General features: G+C 39.2%; 1 pseudogene; it reads right to left on the bottom strand.

Moving 5' to 3' along the window:
- The window catches only part of LOC149201011 (putative tetraacyldisaccharide 4'-kinase, mitochondrial), a 34,646-nt pseudogene extending 17,499 nt beyond the window's left edge, over positions 1–17,147 (bottom strand).
- Positions 17,148–17,432: the final 285 nt, after the last annotated feature.

Consider the following 17,432-nt stretch of genomic DNA (forward strand, 5'->3'; position numbering starts at 1 on the left):
ACTGATATAAAGAATGAGAGATCCCGTACATCAGCCCTTGCAGAACACTTGTCCAAAAAAAAGTATCATATGTGTTTAGAGGACGCTAAAATAATTGCAAGACAAGAGAATTATCATAAAAGAAAAATCAGAGAAGCCATTGAAATTATGAAATTTCCACAGAACCTCAACAGGGACAATGGGAGTGAAATTAGTGGAAATTGGCTTCCCCTGATCAGACAAATAAACCCCTCAAGTCCTTTGGAGGCATAGTATTAGGGTTTTCATTTTAATTAATTAATTAATTTCAATTAAATAAATAAAAAATAGAAATTAAATAAATTAAAATAAATAAAACTAATTTATTAATTAATTGGACAAATGATTAATAACAATTATAAAATTAATATAAAATAAAATAAAAAACAATAATAAAATAAAATAAAAGCCATTGAAAGAATTATAAAATGATTACTTGATTAATTTTAAAATAAAATTAGAATTATTAAATTAATTAAATGAAAGCTTATTAATTTAGTTTAATCTAATTAATTTAATTTAATTTAATTACATCCATTTTAATTAATTAATTAGATTCTAATAAAAAATTAATATAAACTAATTAGTCAATTAATTAAACTAAAATAATCATTAATAAAACAAATAAATTAAAGATTATGAAATATAAATTAATTAATTAATTAATTAATTGATTAATTAGAAATCTAGGGCTAAATAATAAATAATAAATATGGTAAATAACAATAAATATATAAATAAAAATTATGAATCAGATTAAACTAATTAATCAAACTATAAACTAAAAAATTAAATTATAAACTAATAAATTAATCTTTGAATAAAATAATAATAAATTAAAACAAAATAAATAAGAAATCATACATATAAGTGTTGGCTTCTTTAAAAATTAGGGATCTAGGTTTATTTATTCCCAGGTCGTTTGACTCTTCTCTCAATAAGCTTTCATTCACATTCTATTAGTCCTGATGATGGACCCTCTTTGGGGTTTGAAACGTCGACAGAATGAACACAAAACTATGGATAATCCGGATGATACCTCTGCAAAAAACTTCGATAGAAGCTTAAAATCTAACAAATGTACTATCAGTTGCAAGAATATTCCATTATGAATATCTCTTGCATGCAGAAGGAATTCATTCCTTGGAGATTGCGTAGTTACTCCTTCAGTGTAGTGAGTGTGATGAGGCCAATTCACACATGTGACATCATTGGACCCCAAGAAAAACTGCGCAAGGAAATAGAAGGCTTAGAGGACTGAGGGAAGGCATATCTAGTGTCTAGTTAGTATGTGAGCTGTGTTGTTTGATTGTAGAGAGAACATGATAGCTTGAGAGCTGATTTTTTTTTGTAACTTGAACATATTTCCACTTGTACGATAATACAAAGATTGGGGTTTTAGGCTGAGGCTTTCCCCAGATTATTTCCTCTGTGTTATGTGTGATTGATTTATCATTCTCAGTTATATGTGTTCTAATTGCTCTTGCTTATATTTGATTAAGCTTCCGCAAAGTTTGTTGTAGAAGTAGATCTTGTATTTTGCTTTAGTATATTGCATAATCTATTGATCTATAGTGGAAATTTCTACATAGTATCAAAGCAAAGGTGATCAAAGCAAAGAACAATATACAAGAAGGGAGAAGTTTCAAGTTTCAAGTTCCTGAATATAGAATTCGAGTTCTTATCACACCTCAATTTGACCAATGGCGTTCAACGGTTTAAGACTCGACTATGCTCTTGATGACAGCTCAAATTATATAGCCTGGAAGGATCGCATGGAAGCAGTATTAGAGGATAACGGTCTAAAGGACTTCATTGATCAAGAAGTCCCCAAGCCGGCTGATGCTACAGAATTGGTGGAATGGAAGAAATGTGTGGCTAGAGCAAGGAGAATCCTTCTGGAGGGAGTTCGAGACCACATAGTCTCAAGTCTCCATGGGAAGGAGACAAAGTTTTCGATGTGGGAAACATTGAAAGATATATATCAGAACAACACTGATCAGAGGAAGCTGGTGCTGAAAGACAAGTTCGGGAAATCAAGTGTGAAAAGGGTGACACGATATCTACATATCTGAACAATCTCAGCACCTACAGGGATGATCTTGGAAGTGTAGGGATCACGACTGTTGATGATGACATGGTGAGTCTTGCACTCCTCGGTCTTCCTGAGAGCTAGCATAGCTACCAAGACTCGGTTAATGGAAGAGAAAAACTGCTAGATTGGGAACAACTTTGGTCGGATCTAATGCAGGAGGAAATAACAAAAAGCACCAGATATGGATCCTCATCAAAGCAAGATGATGAGGAAAATATAGCCTTAGCGAGTAGGGTGAGGAAGGGGAAAGGGAAGGCGTCCCATCCCAAATCCAGTTCTTCCCATGGTGGGAAGAAGTTTGACAAATCGAAAGTGCGATGCTTTCATTGTCATGAAGTGGGCCATTATGCTACGAATTTTCCACAGAAGAAATCCAAGAAGGGTTCCTTGAAGGGATCTGATGGTGAGGCACTGGCCTCACAGTTTGAGTTGGATTTCTCTCTTATTGCATACATGGTTTCATCCATGGTGGGATGTGCGTGGTACCTAGACAGTGGAGCTTCATTCCACATGTCAGGTGACAAGAATATTTTCAGTACCTTGGAGGAGAAGGATCTTCAGATGTGGATCGAGATGGGCGATGATGGAAAGTACGTGTTTTAGGTGAAGGTACGGTTGTGTTTTAGAGGGAGCATGGAGCTCCCCTCACCTTGACTGATGTAAAGTATGTACCAGGTCTAAAGAAGAATCTTGTGTCTGTCGCTATGCTAGAAGATAAAGGCTATGATGTATTCTTTAGTAAAGGAAAGGTATTCTTGAGGCATATCGGTACTGGACAAACCAAGCGAATTGGGATTTGAGTAAAGAATCTCTACAAGCTAGAGGTAGATGACTGTGTTACATTGAGTTCCAAAGTTGAGATGGTGCAGAGCCAAGATGTTGGCACATTATGGCATAGAAGATTGGGCCACTTGCACCATGGAGCCTTGAAGATCATGCAACAGATTTCTATCGGACTACGCAAGAGAAAACTGGAGTAGACGAATACATGCAAAGGTTGTACCTTGGGTAAGTATGTGAAATCTTCCTTTCTGGATCAAGATAGTAGATCTGGAGCAACCCTGGAGTGAGTTCACTCAGATGTTTGTGGACTATTCTCTACAGCCTCCACTACTAAACAAAGGTACTATGTTATTTTTATTGATGATTTTTCTCGTAGATGATGGATCTACTTTATGCAAAAGAAGGATCAGACCTTCTTAAGGTTTTGTGATTTTAAAGCCTTGGTAGAGAAAGAATATGGAAAGAAAATGAAAGCTTTGTGTAGTGACAATGGTGGAGAGTATGTCTCCCAACAGTTTAAAGACTTCTGCACTGCAAAAGGAATTAAACGGGAATTGATGGCACCCCATAACCCACAACAGAAAGGGGTGGCCGAAAGGAAGAATAGATCGATTGTGGGAGCAGCTCAAGCGATGTTGCATGACCAAGGCCTACCACTGCATTTGTGGGTTGAGGCATGCAATACAACAGTATACTTGCAGAACAGAAGCCCACACCGTATACTGGGAATGAAGACACATATGGAGGTCTTTTCCGGGAAGCGACCGGATGTGAGTCACTTCCAAATATTTGGATCATCAGTTTATTGTCATGTGACCAAAGATGACCAGAAGACGCTAGATCCAACAGCTGAGTTGGGAATACTTGTGGGGTACACAAATACACCCCACAACTATCGGGTGTACCTGCCTACTAGTCAGAGGACAGTGGTACGTAGAGATTTGAAGTTTGACGAGCAGAAAGTCATGCGATTATCACTTGAGAGGGAGCTCAAGTTACATGCAGAGGAGGAACTTTCAGTTCTTAAAGAGGAGGAGCCTCAGATTGATGTGCAGTAGCCACATGCAGAGGATCCGGGAGTGGAGACATCCACTCATGCTGAGACTTCCAAATATGGGAGGAAACGCTTAAGGGAAGCTGACAGGTTGATGCTGGATGCGCGGGAGAATGTGGGACAACCATCTTCTCAGCACAGACAGAGGAGGTCGCTCGAGCGATACATTGGGTACATGGCCCTGGTTGGGGAGTGTGTAGATACCAAACCTTCTTCATTCGAGGAGGTAGTGCAACAACCAGTCTGGGTTGATGCAATGGTAGAGGAGTACAACTCTATCATTCAGAACAGTGTGTGGGATGTTGTCCCAAGACTTCAGGGCAAGTCAGTGGTGAGTTCTAGATGGCTTTACAAGGTAAAGCAAGTATCTGATGGTATTGTTGAGAAACATAAGGCAATGTTTGTTGCCCGAGGTTTCTCATAGGTCAAGGGGATCAACTGCGATGAGACCTTTGGTCTAGTAGCGAGGTACTCATCTACCATGTCGATGTTGGCATTATTAGCTCAGATGGGTTGGAAGATCCATTAGATGGACGTGAAGACATCATTCCTCAATGGGATGATTTAGGAGGAGCTGTACATTGAGCAGCCAAAGGGTTTTGAGACCTTCGATCATGAGTCGCATATGTGCCAACTCAAGAGGGCTTTATATGGGCTAAAGCAAGCACCCCGTGCTTGGTACACCAAGATCGACAACTATTTCATCGGGTTGGGCTTCACCAAGAGTGAAGCATATGTGAATCTTTACCACATCATGGTAGAAGGTAAACCATTGATCATTGTTCTTTATGTCGATGATCTAATTTTGACAGGTGATGATTAGCTGATATAGTCTTGCAAGGAGGACTTTGCAAGAGGGTTCGAAAATAATTAATTAATTCATCTTGAGCTAATTAGTTGTAGAAAATCAAACATGAAGTCTATGTGGGGACATGCAACAGTTTCTCCATTGATTGAGGAATTTATCCATCAGTTAAAGAGATAAGGATGAGTTGTAATTAGTTGGCTCATTTAACTAAGTCAAGTCCAGTTAGATTAATACAAACAGTTTGTTGAATTAATTGTGAGTTCAGTTAGTTAATGCATGCATGCATGTAACTGTTGTACTTCAGATAACTGAATATTCTTTCATAAATAACTCATGAAAGTCAGTTCAGATAGAGACCCAGTTGAGATCAGATGGAGGGACAATGCACTATCAATTGTAGGAATATTCCATTATGAGTATCTATTGCATGCAGAAGGAATTCATTCCTTGGAGATTGCACAGTTACTTCTTCAGTTTAGTGAGTGTGATGAGGCCAATTCACACATGTGACATCATTGGACCCCAAGAAAAACTGCGCAAGGAAATAGGAGGCTTGGAGGGCTGAGGGAAGGCATATCTAGTGTCTACTCAGTCTGTGAGTTGTATTGTTTGATTGCAGAGAGAGCAAGATAGCTTGAGAGCTGATTCTTTTTGTAACTTGAACATATTTCCACTTGTATGATAATACAAAGATTGGGGTTTTAGGTTGAGGCTTTCCCCAGGTTATTTCTTTTGTGTTATGTGTGATTGATTTCTCATTCTCAGTTATATGTGTTCTAATTGATCTTGCTCATATTCGATTAAGCTTCCACAAAGTTTGTTGTAGAAGTAGATCTTGTATTTTGCTTTAGTATATTGCATAATCTGTTGATCTACAATGGGAATTTCTATAGCCATGCTGTTCCAAACATTCCTCATGCTATCCCAAACTTTTTATGCATAAAATTTAAGGATAGTCATAAGAAAAATTATTTTGGACACCTTGGAGGCATCCTTTCAAAATGGATCCTAGACCATCTTAAGAGGAGTTTTTCCTCCTTCTAACAAGCCTTTATTTGCCCCGAAACTCCCAATAATTTGTGAGATATTGAATTTTTAAGCTAAGGAAATTATTCCTAGCAGTGAGCCGACCTACACTCAATCATACAAGTCAGCCTCACTTCAAATAGACGTGTCCCTTCAATTATAAACTAAATCTCTATAAATAAATGTTTAAACACTTCATTTTGATCAGCAACTCGGGCAAGAATTCAGAGATACGGAGTACAGGAGAAGACAGAAGGCTGAGGAGAACAAGGAGACTATTGTTTAGGATGAAAAAAGGATAATTATGTTTGGGCATAAAATCTTGGTCGAAGCTACCATATTTCCCATGGTCGAAGATACCATAGTTTATGTGGTTGAAGCTTTTGTAGTTGCCATGGTCGAAACTGTCATAGTTTCCATGATCAAATCTGTCGTAGTTGTCATGGTCGAAGTTGCCATAGTTGTCATGGTTGAAGCTGCCGTAGTTTCCGTGGTCAAAGTTGTCGTAGTTTCCGTGGTTGAAGTTGTTGTAATTGTCATGGTTGAAGTTGTCATTGTTGTCGTGGTTGAAGTATTGATTTATTGGGATTGGACAAATAGAGCTTGTGGAATTCTTCTCTTGAGAACAAAATAGGGCAGAGTTGGAGAACTTTGTGAAGTAGCATATTGAAGATTTGTGGAGATCATTGAAGACCATGTTGCATTGAAGCCATTATGAGGTTACCTTGAAGAAGTTTTGTTTGGGTAACATGAAGAGAAGTGGTGACACCTTCATGTGAAGAATAAGGTTGTTATTGATGAGGTGATATGGAGACTAAGTGAAGGTGTAGCTGAATATTTATAGGGCTTGTTGAAGAAGACATTGGGAGTTGTGAAGTATAACCAAACATATCTTGATGAAGTAAAGCTAAGGGTTGGAGCCCAAGAGGTTGGATCCTCTTGTTGGGTGTGGAGCATGATTATTTAGAGGTCTTTGTTTCAGACGGATGTATACCTCAGGAAGTTTGTACACCCCTCCATGCTGGGGGGTGCAGGGGTGACTTGTCCCCCCCGTGGGGGTTCGGGGGGCCCAATCCCCCCCGACTGGGGGGTCTAGGGGCTAGCGGTCCCCTGACGGGGGTTTCAAGGGCAGCGCCCCGGAAGCTAAAAACAGATGTAAACTTGCCTTGTAAAAGTATAGTAATTTCTAGTCAGTCTGGGTCGTTCATTAGGCGAATGATCTGATGATAGAACTCATGTTTAGTTTAGGGTTTTTTGCCCTAGAAGGCAACCCCTCTCTTTGTATGAGGGCATTGTATTGAGGTTGCGTAATAGATGTGTATTCTCCGAGCAAGAAACAGAGAGGTGAGGTTGTGAGAGAAAACAAAGGATATTACAGCGGAGATGCTGTAGGTTGTGTCTCTTCATTTTGCTAGATAATAGAAAGGAAGGATTGGCTGTTCAGGGTGGACGTAGCCCAAACTAGGTGAACCATGTATATTTGTGTCTCTCTAGTTTTATGTGTTTGTGTTTTTTCTCATATTATATGTCTTGAATTTCTCTGTCATATATAATAATTTTCTAACAACTGATATTAGAGCTAAAGTTCTATTTGGCTAATAAACTCGCAGGAAAGAAGGGTTCCTCGTTCGAGTGGGAGAAATGGAGAAAGATGGTAAGTTTAGGGTTGAGAAATTTAACGGCCAAAACTTCTCACTGTGGAAAATGCAGATGGAAGATTATCTGTATCAAAAAGATCTATACCAACCATTGGGCGGAAAAAAAAAGATGTCGATGGGTATGACAGATGAAGAATGGAACCTTCTCGATAGAAAGGCACTCGGAACAGTACGGTTGTGCCTCGCAGCATCGGTCACCTTCAACATTTTTAAGGAAACAATGATAGAGGGTTTGATTAAGGCATTGGCGAAACTATATGAAAATCCGTCGGCTTCAAACAAGGTATTTCTTATGAAACAGTTATTTAATATGAAGATGTCAGAAGGTGGATCTGTTGCAGACCATTTAAATGATTTTAATATTGTTACAAGTCAGTTAAGTTTTGTGGGGGTAAACTTTGATGATGAAGTTAGAGCTCTGTTATTCTTGTGCTCATTGCCAGAAAGTTGGAATGGTTTAGTAATGGCCATTAGTAACTTTGTTTCTAGATTTAGTACTTTAAAGTTTGATGATGTTGTCGGTGCTATCCTTAGCAAGGAAATGTGATGGAAAAGCTCTGATGAGAGATCAGGTAATGCTTTGAGTGCAGAGTCTAGGGGAAGAAAAATGGAAAGAGGAAAGAGCTCAAGATATCGCAGTAAATCAAGGAAAGGCAGATCCAAGTCCAAATCGGGGATAGTGTGTTGGAAATGCGGAAAGAAAGGACACCTAAAGAAAGACTGTAGATCTCAAAAGGGAAAATAAGGAGATGCACAGCAAGAAAACAATCATGAAGCAAATTTGACAGGTGAGGTGTTACAAAATGCTTTGATTCTTTCTTTCGAAAATATATTACTGATTCCTGGGTGGTAGATTTAGGGGCCTCATTCCATGCCACACCTGATAAGAAATATTTTCATGACTATGTTCAAGGAGATTTTGGACAAGTCCATTTGGGTGATGATAAACCCTGTAAAATTGTTGGAATGGGTAAGGTTGTTGTAAAACAACAAAATGGAAACCAATGGATACTAAAGGAGGTAAGGAATGTTCCAAATCTGAAGAAAAATCTGATTTCAATAGGGCAGTTAGGCGGTGAAGGTTGTGTGAAAACTTTCACAAATAAAGCTTGGAAGGTCACAAAAGGAGCCCTGGTAATATCAAAAGGCGAAAAGGTTGGTACATTGTATTTATGCAATGTTATTTCTAACTTTCTTAATGCTTTAAATTCCAAAGGAGCAGATGCAACATTATGACATCATAGGCTCGAACACATGAGTGAGAATGGGATGAAGATTCTTCACTCAAGGAATTTGTTGCCGGGTTTGAAGAATGTTGATTTGGACTTCTGTGAGAATTTCATTTATGGAAAACAGAAGAGAGTCAGATTTCTTAGAGTTGGGAAAGAAAAGAAGAGTGAAAAATTAGAGCTTGTGCATACAGATGTATGGGGGCTTGCTCAGTTATCATCTCTCAGTGGCTCTTGTTATTATGTTACTTTTATTGATGATGCAACTAGCAAAACTTGGATTTATTGTATTAAGAATAAATATGATGTATTTTATACTTTCAAGAAATGGAAAGCTTTGGTTGAGATTGAGGCATGAAAGAAATTGAAGTGTCTCGGATCAGACAATGGAGGTGAATATTGCAGCAAAGAGTTTGATAAGTACTGTTCAAAGCATGGAATTCTCAGAGAGAAGACAGTTCCAAGAACACCACAAGAAAATGGTGTGTTAGAAAGGATGAACAGAACAATCATGGAGCATCCAACGTGCATGAGATTGCATGCAGGATTACCTTTACAATTTTGGGCAGATGCTGTAGATACTGTTGTTTATATAATAAACAGAGGGCCTTCAAGTTCCTTTGATGGTGGTGTTCCAGAGGAAGTATGGACAGGAAAAAAGGTAAACTACTCTTTTTTAAAGCCTTTTGGTTGTGAGGCCTTTGTCCATATTAATAAAGAAAATAGAACAAAGATTGAGGAAAAATCAAAGAAATGTACCTTTACTGGATATGGTGTTAATTATTTTGGTTATCGCTTATATGATTATGAAAATCACAAAATCATTAGGAGCAAAGATGTAATATTCAATGAAAAGGTCTTGCATAAGAATCAGTTGCAGGAAAAGAAACAGGAAAAAGAAAACAAGGAATACACAGTTCTTGATGAGATCACTGAAAAAGTAAAGGTGCCTGAAAATAATAATCAACAACCACAACAACAGCAACCACCACAACAGCAACAGGCACCCCAAACACCTGAAAGTGGTGTTAGAAGATCTACCAGGATAAGTATACCCCTTAACGATACTCTCCTTCATTATATTATTTATTGTTGACTGATTCTGGTGAACCCGAATGTTATGAAGAAGTAATGCAGGTTGAAAGCAGGAAGAAGTGGGAGCTAACCATGGAAGAAGAGATGGACTCCTTAATGCATAACTAGACTTGGGACTTAGTTAGGTTGCCTGTAGGAAAAACTACATTGAAGAATAAATGGGTTTACAGGCTGAAGGAAGAAGATGGAGTAAAACAAAGGTACAAAGCTAGACTTGTGGTGAAGGGGTTTGCACAGAAGAAAGGTATTGATTTTGATGAAATATTTTCCCCTGTTGTTAAAATGACTTCAATCAGAACTATTTTAAGTCTAGTAGCAGTTGAAGATTTGCATTTTGAGAAGTTAGATGTAAAGGTAGTCTTTCTCCATGGGGATTTGGAGGAAGAGATATATATGCAGCAGCCACAAAGATATGAGGTAAAAGGGAAGGAGAAACTAGTGTGCAGGTTGAAGAAGAGCTTGTATGGCTTAAAAAAGGCTCCAAGGTAATGGTATCTAAAATTTGACAAGTTTATGTCTGAACAAGGTTATACTAGATATCACTCTGATCATTGTGTTTATCTAAAAAAGCAAAATGATGGCAGCTATATTATATTGTTATTGTATGTGGATGACATGCTTGTTGTTGGGTCTAACATGTAAGAATTAAATGTGCTCAAAAGAAAATTAGCGAATTCATTTGCAATGAAGGATTTGGGAGCTGCGAAACAAATCCTTGGTATGAGAATAACTAGAGACAGGAAAAATCGCAAATTAACATTGTCTCAGAATGAGTACATACAAAAGGTGTTGAAAAGATTTAATATGCACAATGCAAAACCAGTTAGTACACCTTTTTCTAGCCATTTCAAACTTAGTAAGGAAATGTGTCGAAAGACCCAAGAAGACATGGATTATATGTCTAAAGTTCCATATGCATTAGCAGTTGGAAGCTTAATGTATGCAATGGTCTTCACAAGGCCTGATATTGCACATGCAGTGGGAGTTGTAAGCAGGTACATGAACAATCCAGGAAAGGAACATTGGATGGCAGTGAAATGGATTCTCAGATATTTGAAAGGTACCACAAATCAAGCATTATACTTTGGTGGTTGAAACATTTCTCTACAGCGATATGTTGATGCAATATGGCAGGTGACAAAGATAATAGGAGGAGCACTACAGGATATGTATTTATTGTAGGTGGAACAATTGTTAGTTGGGTTTCAAAAATCCAAAGTGTTGTTGCACTTTCAACAACAAAAGTAGAGTATGTTGCTGCTACAGAGGCTAGTAAAGAAATGATTTGGTTACAAAGGTTTATGGGTGAATTTGGTAAGAAGCATGATATGGGCACGTTATACAGTGATAGCCAAAGTGCCATTCATCTTGCAAAGAACTCAGCATTTCATTCCAGGACTAAACACATACAGCTCAAGTACCATTTCATATGATCAGTGTTGGAAGATGGAGAGATGAAGCTGGAAAAGATACACACTAGCCAGAATCCTACAGATATGCTAACAAAGTTGTAACCAGGAGAAACTGAGAATATGCTCAGTTTCAATTGGTCTTCAAGGATGACGATGAAGATGAGAAACAGCAAGGTCCAAAGAGGAGCCATTGTCCAGCAAATGAAGCAGCGGTGGAGTTGCTACAATCATTCTCCAAGTATACCCCAGGAAGTTTGTACACCCCTCCACGCGGGGGGTGCGGGGGGACTTGTTCCCCCTGCGAGGGTTCGGGGGGGCCGATCCCCCCTGTCTGGGGGGTCTGGGGTCCAGTGGTCCCCCGACGGGGGTTTTGGGGGCAGCGCCCTTGAAGCTAAAAATAGATGTAAAATTGCCTTGTAAAAGTATAGTAATTTCTAGTTAATCTGGGCCTTTCATTAGGCGGATGATCTGACGGTAGAACTTATGTTTAGTTTAGGGTTTTTTCCCCTAGAAGGCAACCCCTCTCTTTGTATGAGGGCATTGTATTGAGGCTGTGTAATAGATGTGTATTCTCCGAGCGAGAAATAGAGAGGTGAGATTGTGAGAGAAAACAAAGGATATTACAACGAAGATGCTATAGGTTGTGTCTCTTCATTTTAATAGAAAGGAAGGACTGGCTGTTCGGGGTGGACGTAGCCCAAAATGGGTGAACCACGTATATCAGTGTCTCTCTAGTTTTATGTGTTTGTGTTTTTATGCATATTATATGTCTTGCATTTCTCTGTCATATATAATAATTTTCTAACACCTCAAAGAGACAAGGTTGCTGCCTTGGAAGATAGGGTTGGAGCCCTAGAGGTTGGAGCCTCAAAGAGACAAGGATGGTGCCTTGGAAGATAGGGTTGGAGCCTTAGAGGATAGGAGTGTAGAAATTTTGAATAATTTAACACATATTCACAGAGATTATCCTGATCATACAATTATAAGCGAAACATGTATAATACATAATCTCCTCTACGTTGATCATCAATTTACAGAAGCAGAAACATTCACAGGCACACATAGAAGCATCAATCAAACTCATTAGCACAGTATGTATCCCGGGGAAAGCATCTCGCTAAAAACCCCACACTATCTGTATATTATATTGATTGAATCATGTAACATTACAAAGTACAATGCTTATCACAAGCAATCCAGTACCAGCTCCTTCTGTTACACACAATACAGCTCAGATTTGATCTCCAAATCTATCCCACTGCTTGCCTGCCTCCGCTACTCAATACCTACTCAAGAACTGATGAGAATGGCTTACCAAACTCGTATTTCACCTGCAAATAGTCACTCACACAATGTTGGACGTGAGCACAAGCTACAATACTTGATATTGGCCCCATCATTGGCATATTCAATCCCCTTTGATTGTGCAAATCATCATGCACAACTATAGTCACAACTGATAGCAATCTGATCCTCTAACACCTGTCCCTGCTGAACTGAACATGCACTGACATGCAACTGAGTTAACTGATGTATTCTATAGTTGCATTATGAGTTAATAACTTGTGAATTAATTAATAACTAATTCACCCAACTCATCTCTAGTCTATTTTCCAGTTAGACTAAATACAACCAGTTTAACAAAGCTAAACTGAACACAACTCCATCAACTACACCTCCAGTCCACTAAACTCAACTCACTTGAGTTCTAACTGAAGTCCTGCATGCAACAACTCAATTGACTCATAAGAAAAGCGTACTTCCTTCTGACAGCTACATGGGCCACATCTGTAGCTCAAACTGAAGTGCTCCAAGAGAATAAGATCAAGTTTATAGTCCAAATATTATTATGAGACAATAATATTTGACTTTTCTATTTTTGACAGCCAGTCTAAAAATAGACTTTGATCACTCACACTGTGATCACTCACTTTGATCACTCACACTATGATCATCCACTGTGATCACTCACACTGTGATCAAAAATAGAAGTCCATCTATTTTTCCCAACTTGACCAATCATCCATAAATAGCAACCTGCTATCCATAGACATGATCCATATGTCTAAAAATAGACATAGTCTAAAAATAGACTTGCGCCGAAAATAGCCTGTGGGCCCACTTAGTGAAGGCGACTCCTTTCCACTAAGCTCCATCATCTTGTTGCAATCTCAACAAGCATTTCTTGTTGCACACTTTTCAACACTCCCTCTCAACAAGAAAGGCTTCCTCTCAAACCCGATCCTATAACTCTGGAATGTTCTCCATGCAACACATCTGGCCGGTCCACTTGCTCTGTCATCAAAGTCTCTGACTGCTATTGCCTCTGTCGACTGAAAACTCTGCATCTTTGTGCTCTTCAGTATCTGACTGCTCTAGCCTCTGTCACTTTGATCTCTGACTGCATCCGTGCTGCTGCTAGTTCTATCTCCTAGCATTGCATCCGCACTGCACCTCCCAACTGACCTCCCTGTTGGGCTAGAAACACCCTCTGATGATGAAGCTCTACCTGCTGCTGACAAGTGCTCCCTCTCTGACATCTGCACTACTGCAACATCTCCATTCATATCGCACCATTGCACACCTCTCTGTGCTACCTAGCACTGTTCAAAACACTTGTGCCTCTCGCATTGTTGCAGCCTACTAGCTATGCGCTGTCTTGGGATTCCCTGCACTGCCGCTCTCTCTGCCGCTTCATCCGCATCTATCTCTACCCAATCAGTCAGTTCCTGCTACTACACATCTGGGGCTCCCGTAGCAAGGTCTCATCCAAGAGGTTGGGTACCTCAAGGATCCTGCCCCTCCTCCTTGGGACAATCAATCCACATCACCCCACCTCCTACCTGGAGGTATGGCTGCATGCGATCCCTCAGCCCACCTGGCTTGAAGTTTCCCCCTGCTGGAGGTCTCTGGATGAGTAGATGTCTCTACTCGATCTCCACACAGCTTTCCCTGTTGTGGCTGCTCCACAACCTCCTGAAGCTGTTGCACCAATCGTGGCTCCTCCACAATTGTCTGAGACTTCTTCTGGCTCTGCATGTTGAGAGGTAATATGCGCTCCCTCTCAACCACCAAGTCTCCATCAGTTGCCTCGTTGCTCAAGGCTTTGCATGCATCTTGAACCTCAAGAGCATACAGGTTCCTGACCCATGAACCAATCTCATGACAACGAAAGCATCTCACCTTCGACTTGTCAACCTTCTTCCCATCACTGGAAGAACAAGATTCGAAAAGAGAAACCTTCTCCTTCCCCTTCTTCGCCTTACTCGCTAAGGCATAGTTCTCCTCATCCTGCATGGATGAAGAACCGTCTCTGGTGCTCCGTCTAATCTCCTCCTGCATCAAATCCGACCATGGTCGTTCCTAATTTGGCAGTTTCTCCCTTCCATTCACTGAGTCCTGGTAACTATGCCAACTCTTAGGAAGGTCAAGGAGTCCTAGACTCACCATCCTCATCCGACAGTCACCCCCACACTTCCCAGCTCATCCCAGCATTGGGTGAACTTCTTGAGATACTGGGGCATACTGTCTCCATTCTCGAACTGAATGTTTCTGAGTTTTATCTCTTGCTTTGGAATTAAATTCGAATTCCACCAGCTCAAAACTCAACTGCTTCCAACCTAGAATTTGTGAGAACACAATATTTCTTGTGCAGAGATCGACTGTACGGGCATTCACCGGATATTTCACCTTCCAAAAGAAGGATGAATCCAGAGGCTACCTGGCCCGATCACAGACTCTGCCTGAAGAAATAAAATGTAAACACTACCTGAATAATAGATTTGATGATCAATCCTCACTTGATATCCTATAAAACTCTCTTCTACAAATCAAGCAGCTCTGATACCATGTAGAAATTTTGAATAGTTTAACACATATTCAAAGAGATTATCCTGATCATACAATTAGAAGCGGAACATGTATAATACATAATCTCCTCTACGTTGATCATCAATTTACATAAGCAAAAACATTCACAGGCACACATAGAAGCATCAATCAAACTCATTAACACAGTATGTATCCCGGGGAAAGCATCTCGCTAAAAACCCCACACTATCTGTATATTATATTGATTGAATCATGTAAAATTACAAAGTACAATGCTTATCACAAGAAATCCAGTACCAGCTCCTTCTGTTACACACAATACAGCTCATATTTGATCTCCAAATCTATCCCACTGCTTGCCTGCCTCCGCTGCTCAATACCTGCTCAAGAACTGATGAGAATGGCTTACCAAACTCGTATTTCACCTGCAAATAGTCACTCACACAATGTTGGACGTGAGCACAAGCTACAATTCTTGATATTGGCCCCATCATTGGCATACTCAATCCCCTTTGATTGTGCAAATCATCATGCACAACTATAGTCACAACTGATAGCAATCTGATCCTCTAACACCTGTCCCTGCTGAACTGAACATGCACTGACATGCAACTGAGTTAACTGATGTATTCTATAGTTGCATTATGAGTTAATAACTTTTGAATTAATTAATAACTAATTCACCCAACTCATCTCTAGTCTAAATGCCAGTTAGACTAAATACAACCAGTTTAACAAAGCTAAACTGAACACAACTCCATCAACTGCACCTCCAGTATACTAAACTCAACTCATTTGAGTTCTAACTGAAGTCCTGCATGCAACAACTCAAATGACTCATAATAAAAGCGTACTTCCTTCTGACAGCTGCATGGGCCACATCTGTAGCTCAAACTGAAGTGCTCCAAGAGAATAAGATCAAGTTTATAGTCCAAATATTATTATGAGACAATAATATTTGACTTTTCTATTTTTGACAGCCAGTCTAAAAATAGACTTTGATCACTCACACTGTGATCACTCACTTTGATCACTCACACTGTGATCACTCACACTGTGATAAAAAATAGAAGTCCATCTATTTTTCCCAACTTGACCAATCATCCGTAAACAGCAACCTGCTATCCATAGACATGATCCATATGTCTAAAAATAGACATAGTCTAAAAATAGACTTGCGCCGAAAATAGCCTGCGGGCCCACTTAGTGAAGGTGACTCCTTTCCACTAAGCTCCATCATCTTGTTGCAATCTCAACAAGCATTTCTTTTTGCACATTTTTCAACAAGGAGTCCTCAAGAGACTAGGTTGGTGCCTATACCAGAGATAGGGTTGGATCCCTAGAGGTTGGTGCCTCCATGTGACAAGGTTGGCACCTTGGGAAGTCCAAGTCACTGCTTGGAAAAATATAGGCTGGAGCTTGGGAGATTGAAGATTGGTGTCTTCATCTAGGGTTGGAGCCCTACATATATTGTAATTGATTTATTGTAAAGAAGAAATTAATAAAAACATTTATTCTTATTATTCATTTTGTGTTCTAAATATAAGTGATCTAACTGGTAAAAGTAACAATTGAAAAGAAATATTGATTCACCCTCCTCTCAGTATTTCTAACAAGCTAGTATTCATTTCCTTCAAGGTAGCCACTTCATTGTTTCTTTCCAACATCTATCTAGTCCAGATCTCCTCTTCCTTCTCCACTTGGGCTACCTCTAGGGCCATGACATGTTCTACAATAGACAACTTCAACTTCTTCCTAAGCACTTGGATTTTTGACTCTACTCCTTGTAATAGATTTTGTACAACAAACCTATCTTCAGGATTGACACCAATTTTTACAATTAACTTCTTCAACTCTTCGTTTTGAGTAAACAAAGCTATGGAGTTTTCTTTTTCCAACTTTAAGTGATTTGAAACTTTTCCCAATAAAGCTTCTATCTTATTTGCTTCTAGGTATAATTTACTCAAATCACTGTTAATAAATTCTCCAGCTTTCCTATGGAAGTTGATTTTATCAGGAAATGGAATCTCCCTTGCATCCACAGTTAGATTTATGGTCTTGAAACTTATTGATGAAGAAACAATTAAAGCAGATAGGTGAGAAAAAGACAATTTAAGCTGATTTCTTTCTAAATCCATGGCTGACAATAATCTAGTATGATACTCTGAAATTGATTGAGCTTCAATCTAGGACACAACATTTTCTTTGATTTTCTTGTTCTTCTCTTCAATTTGGCTATACATCTCCTTTAAAACTGAAACAAAACTTTGTGAAGATTCTTTAGGGATAGGGGAAGAAGGTGTGCATGTCACTTCTCCCAATTGCAATTGAAAACCAGATACAATAGAGGAACTTCCAACCAGAGGCTCAAACTCCTTCTCATTTTCATGCAATTTTGGCTTCTTAGAGTTGTGACTTGTTTT

Source organism: Pinus tabuliformis, chromosome 2_1 (assembly GCF_031772625.1).
Source record: "Pinus tabuliformis cultivar Carrire ecotype Pingquan chromosome 2_1, CPIR1, whole genome shotgun sequence".
Taxonomy (NCBI): domain Eukaryota; kingdom Viridiplantae; phylum Streptophyta; class Pinopsida; order Pinales; family Pinaceae; genus Pinus; species Pinus tabuliformis.